The 6,379-nt window shown below is 36.7% G+C and overlaps 1 long non-coding RNA gene across 1 annotated transcript in view; it reads left to right on the top strand.

The window, feature by feature from the left end:
* LOC103667261 overlaps positions 1-3,229 on the top strand; it is a 6,324-nt gene extending 3,095 nt beyond the window's left edge. Inside the window, exons 1-2 of the long non-coding RNA XR_569722.2 lie at positions 1-784; positions 1,176-3,229. The exon at positions 1-784 is cut by the window's left edge and continues 3,095 nt beyond it. This is a non-coding gene — a long non-coding RNA (uncharacterized LOC103667261). The remainder of the gene's footprint in view (positions 785-1,175) is intronic.
* The last annotated feature ends 3,150 nt before the right edge of the window (positions 3,230-6,379 follow it).

Raw genomic sequence — 6,379 nt, 5'->3', positions numbered from 1 at the left:
GCTTCTGGTTTGCATTTGTGATTAAGCTTTCACCAATCATTTATTATAATGTAGCTTCCTCTTTACATTTTGTTCATAAATACTTGAGCAATCAAATGAAAATAAAATTTGCAGCATCATTTCCTTTCTCTACTAACGAAACAAGGCTGCTTAACCATCCACGTGAGCCAAGGGAAGTTATCGAAGTTTCTGTAGGTTTGAGTTAGAACAGTATGGGGCATGTATTTATTGAGCAAAGCCTCCCTTTTAGTTACTAGTTTATTAGTGTATTTCCAGGAGAAACATTTATTTTTCAGTCCATGTTTTAAATCTCTAATAAAATGAAATAAAATGTTTTGAAAATTGAATTTTAAGCTATTAAAAGTTGCTTTCCTCTGAGGAGTACGTCTGCACACACTTAAATTTAGAAATTACCATGTTGAGATTTTTCCCCCCTCATACATGCCCCCTCTTTTTTAGAGGAACCAAAATTTCCACATAATATACATTCTGGAATACATAGTTTATTAAAAGTGAAGTGTGTCCAAGAGATAGTGTTTTTGAGTCATTCTCATAAGGTCACTTTAAATTTAAGAGCCAATGTAAGATAACTTTTGTAAGCCTTAGGGAAAACGTTTAAAATGTGTTAATGTCAGGTTCTGAGGAAATTTAATGCACATTGACTTTTTAAACTATGGATTGAACTCCTCAGTTTAATACAATTTGTGTTTTTGTTAACTAGCAGAATTTCAGCATTTGCTACTTACTGGTAGAGAAGAAAAATCCCACAGCCCTGCCAGTACAGGTTAGTTTAATCTGTAAGTACCTGCTGTTCCTATTTTTTTCAAACATACCATATAACCCACACAAGGAAGAAAGCTGTGCAGTTACTTAAATGTGAGTATAACTAATAATAGATCCATTGGACACTTTTTTAAACACTCAGTACTTGGGCCAAAGTAGCTAGGTTTGCTAACCTCAGTTGTGAGAAAGGTGTAATATTGCTCCTTTATTATCTGGTCGTGGTTGGCCATAAGTAGATATGTTGTGCATAAAAGGAAAAGACAGTTAAAAGTTGCAATTGGCTATATGCACATGTTGGTTATCTGGTAACAGTGCAGGGCTTTGGGTCCAGGCTCTTTTACTTAAGCCTCTCCCATGGTGGTACTCATATTTTACCTTTTAACTTTTTACAGTATGAATCATCCCAAGAAAGTCAAGTTTCCTCACCTCTAGCAATGATACATGGTGTGCAATCATAAGCTAGAAAATGTTTTCATACTGCTTTTTTGTTAAATGCTTTTAGTAACTCTTGCTGTAAATAAGTACTAATTTTGTTCATCTTTTTTGTAAACTATAACCTATTCTGTTGGTGCACTACCACTGTGGGCTCATTTTACCTTGAATTAAGAATAACAAAACTGACTTTTTAATATTCAAATGAAAACTGACGTGCATCAAGAAACCTAGACAGATCCTTGTGTATTCCTTTTGAGGGGCAGTGAGGGTATAATGGCTTGTAAAAGATCTGTGAAGGTTTTTATTACTGTCTGGTTCTACCAGAATTCATTGTTGTCTTCAACCATCTCTGAGATCCTTCCTTTAACCTTTAAATATTACGCTCTTATGTTGATAAACATTTTAAATACCAAGGAGAAGAATAAACCTTACAGTTTGGTTTGTACAAGCCTGAACCATCCTTCCATTCTGTAGCATTGACTAGGATGCATGGCTACCTCCTCTACACCCTAAGTGTGGTGATGTCTAATTTGAGACAGTCCATAAAACTAGCTGATCTTGTATTCTGTTACATGGGGATGGTAATTAGCCACTGAAAACAGACCATCTTAATGTTATTTTATATGAAAGTCATGTACTTAATTAAAAATCTCGATAAATCAACTGATAATAAAATATATTTTATAAGCTATCCACTTGTTTTTTTAATATAAAATCGCCTAAGGGCTTAAGTTTCATTGCCTTTCACAGTTTAATCTATATAAGAAATGGCGTAGATACAGTGGAAATGGTTTTCCTTAAAACCATCTCTATAAAGCTGCCTTTCTGGTGAGTATTATTTTATACTTCTATGTCACAGTTTTTCCTTTAAGTTTAACTGAAATGGGTTACTGATCAAAGAAGTGAGCAATTTGAATTTTTACACTCTTTAGATGCTTGAATTGGAAGTGTATTTTAAAAGTTGATTATTTCACCTCCTGACATTTCCCTAATAATCCAGGATCACTTTTCTGACTTCCACTTAGACTGTAACCGAAAAACCTTTAACACGCAATTTTTTTCTTTTGGTAAGATGGAAAAAAATGTTTTTACTCAAAACTAATGCTTTAGAAAAATGTTTTTAGCTTAAGATTTTGTTTTTAGCTGACAACCAAAAGTTTTGTCTTAATGCTTTTGGTCCCTGCACTGCACAGGTGTAAAATTTAAATATCAGAATTTGTCTCTTCTCCATGAAGCTGCTGTTGCAGTGATTCGTGAGCAATTAAAGCTGAGGGTAGGCTTGAAGAAGGACTTGCCTGAAATGCTCCTGCAGACTAGTGCTTACAGGATTCTCTATGAATGAGGCTTGAAAATTTCAAGATATCTTTAAATCTTTTAACCTTGCATGGAAAACTTGGGTTAGAAATACTGGTTTCTGGGACTGTGTATACCAGTGGAAATTAGCCTCTGGGTATATTTCTAATTACTTTATGCCTTGTTTAGTACTTTCCTTCAGAGTGACACATGGGGTTTTTTTTCTCCCTAGTCTTTAGCCACATCCTAGCTGATGTCAATATAAGCTAAGGATGTTTTCACATTGTATGTCTTGCTGTGAGGTTTGTAAGCCAACAGTGAACAGGAAGCTGCTCCTAATGCTTTTCAGTATGGAAATGATAGTCTTCTAAAATCTGAAAATTGATACGTTGAGTATGTGATAATGGTGATGTATTCTTCTAGATAAGCACTAAACAAAGTATGGACCCTCAATTTATGTCTTTAAGATTTAAAGTGAAGTAAATTTCTAAGGAACTCTGTCCTTTCCTAGCAAGGATAAGCAGACATTGAAAATGTGGTAAGTATGTAACTCTAAATGCATGTAATAGTGGTGAGAGTAAGTAGCCAAATTGCCATAGTTTAAAATAACGTTTAGACATGAACAAGAATTCTTGAATCTCCTTTGGGACTTAATGTATGTGTGTCTAGCATTTTTACAAATTTGTGTGCACAATGATTAAATTGAAATGAACCTTAACTCCTTTGTCTGGTCTGTTTTCTTTTAATTTTGTATGGTGCTTTAAACACATTGTATTTCAAGCCTTTTTCAGGGTAGAAATAAGTGGCTGATAAAAAAAATACCTTCAAGAAGAATTATTTAAAACCCAGTGATAACTTTTTAGCTTTTTTAAAGCCTTCTGTTTTTCAGCTCCAGTTAAAACTGACAGTAGACAGCTGACCAGAAATGGGGGGCTGGGGGGAACCAACCTTGTGCTCTTTCTGGAATATTGTAGGAATCATTGTTTAATAGTAAAATGTTGTGAAGCTGGTTTTTGATTTTCACAGAAGCAGTGCTTTTTAAATTAAGAGAAAAGGTGATGAAATTTGGAATCTCCACTGTTCTTCCTGGGATGTTGTATTTAATAATAAGAGTAAATGGAACTTCAAGTGAAGACATTTAATTGCTACACCAGGGAAGGTGATTTATTTCTGAGTAGTATGTCCATTTCCTTCCTAACTAGGATAGCATTATTTTGTGAAGCAGTTCAAGATCCCAAAGGGTTGTAGGAAACTCAGTTCAGTTTACAGGCTTCACGCTATAATTGTACTGGCAGGGAGGGGAATGGAAAAGCAAGTTACATCTGAATGAACAGGCAAGGGAGAATAAAGGACTAGTCCCTTTGTATGGTTAAATGATCTAGCTAAACAAAAAAATTTGGCTAGTAGCGTAAATTTCTTGCAGGGCATCTGGGTGGCTCAATTGGTTAAGTGTCTGACTCTTTATTTCTGTTCAGGTCATGATCTCAGGGTTGTGAGAACAAGCCCGGCATCTGGCTCCACACTAGGCATGGAGCCTGCTTAAGATTTACCCTCTCTCCCTCCCCCCCCCCAATTAAATAAAGTTTTCTTGCACAATAATGTATCACGGGAAGCTAATGCAAAAGAAAAATGAAGTGGATGACCACAATTACGCTGTTTACCAGTGTTGAATTTTAGTCGGTTCTTAGGGTTTGGGGGAAGAGCTGTTCCTTAGTGTATAGCCATACACTGAGACTAACACGCCAAAAGGCACTAAGTTTTTTTGTTTCTCTTTGAGGTAGTCTGGGGGTGTTTGCTAGACTTCAAGAAAGCTAAAACTACCATTTGAGAAATGGTGTTTTATTTTCATAGCTGAAGCAGTTTTCATCTAAAAGTTGAAGGATTTTTGCTTCTGCATTATTAAAAGTAAGCCTCTTTGTCCCCTGTTTATGGTTAACCATTAATATTTGAGCGCCTGTTATTTACAAAGATGAATAAAATCATTTATTATTTATGATACTTGTCTGAGCCCATTTTATTAAATGTATCCAGAACAATTTATATTGAGAATGATTGAAGTAATAAGCATCAGCTGTCCTGATCAGTTTTTGGTGTGGAAAAGACAGGCAGTTACTTTGATTAAAAATGGAAATGTCTCTTGGGAGAAAGCAGTAAATGAGGATGTTTAGACTGGATATATGGGGTGTGTGGTCAAGTGTTGAGGTTGAATAGATAGAATGAACCAGATGCAGCATAATGGTTTAGGTTAAGCATAAACTTACATCCTGCAGTCAAATCCTTGTCCATTTATTTACTAGTTTTATGACCTTAATTTATTTCTCTAAGTTAATGTAATTATGAATTTCCTAGGATTGTGAGAAAAAGTTACTGTATGTAAAGCAACTTAGCCTTGTCACACCAGTGGAGATTACAGGGGTGGGGTGGGGGCAGGCAGTTAGTAAAAAATTTTATTTGGGAAATGCATATGAATGCCTACTATATGCTTGGATGCTGTCCTATGTATAGATAGATAGAAAATGCATCTGAAAAAGGGACCTAGGAGCTGAAGATTTAAGAAGCCAGCCCATGCAAAAAGTCTTGCTGGATAACCATATGCCAGACAGAAGGGATAGTTAGGTGCAGAAATGGGAGAGCATAGCCTTTTTTTTTTTTTGGAAGAACAGAAAAATGTAGTATGATTGGATGGGAAGGATTATGTGTGTAATAAAAGGAGATTGGACAGGTTAGATGGAGCAAATCACACTGGACTGTGATTTTAGTTTTACTACAGTGGAAGTCATTCAAAGACTGAGCTGGTGAGTAATACTTAGTTCCATTTTTTGAAGGGAACTGTTGGGTGGAGGTGGGTTTTATGGGCAGTTTAGGGACTAGTTGGCAAGAAGACGCCCTGGCTCAAAACAGAACTCAAGGAACTGGTGTTAGGAGTTACTCTGGATGATCATTGGAGAAGTTAGGTGATGCCAACCTTCTTAATGAAAGAAGCACCGAAAAAGGCAAAAAAGGTTTGGAATTTAAATTTTTTTTTTTTTTTTTTTTTTACTCATGGTTTGACGCACACCTGATCTGCAAGATTTTCCTTTAGGAAATGTTTATTGAGGATCTAGTAAGACATTGAGAGGTAAAAACCAAACCAAAACTTAGCCTTTCTTAGAGTCTGAGAAGGATAGATGCTAACGTAAGAGTGGAAATGCCTGCAATGGGAGTTAACGTTTGGAGAAAGGTAATTACACCTGCATTGTGTGAGGGAAAAGGTGGTATTTGAACGAGGTCTTCAAGGATTGTTAGGATTTAGACAAATTGAAAATAGTGTTAGGAGAAAGACTGGAACATCTAGCAGTACAGGGAGTTAAGTGAATGAAAGTTGGAGAGAAGGGGATACAGTAATTTGACGCTAACATAAAGGTTCTTGAATACCACATTCGGGATATACATTTCCTTTAGGAATTGGAGTGGTTGTGATTTTTAGTATTAAAAAACAACACTGAGGGGCGCCTGGGTGGCACAGCGGTTAAGCGTCTGCCTTTGGCTCAGGGCGTGATCCCGGCGTTATGGGATCAAGCCCCACATCAGGCTTCTCCGCTGGGAGCCTGCTTCTTCCTCTCCCACTCCCCCTGCCTGTGTTCCCTCTCTCGCTGTCTGTCTCTATCTCTGTTGAATAAATAAATAAAATCTTAAAAAAAAAAAAAAACCACTGAGTAGGGAGGGGCGTTGGGCTGAAATGTTAGGGTGGCAACTCTTGATCTTGGGGTTGTGAGTTTAAGCCCCACCTTAGGTGTAGAGATGAAATAACCAACACTGACTAGAGCTGTGGTTTTGGACTTCACGTCTCTTCAGAAGTGCCCGGAGACGACTACTGCATTACCGGAAG

Source organism: Ursus maritimus, unplaced genomic scaffold (assembly GCF_017311325.1).
Source record: "Ursus maritimus isolate PB19 unplaced genomic scaffold, ASM1731132v1 scaffold_24, whole genome shotgun sequence".
NCBI lineage: Eukaryota > Metazoa > Chordata > Mammalia > Carnivora > Ursidae > Ursus > Ursus maritimus.
This window is presented reverse-complemented; position numbering and strand designations above follow the sequence as displayed.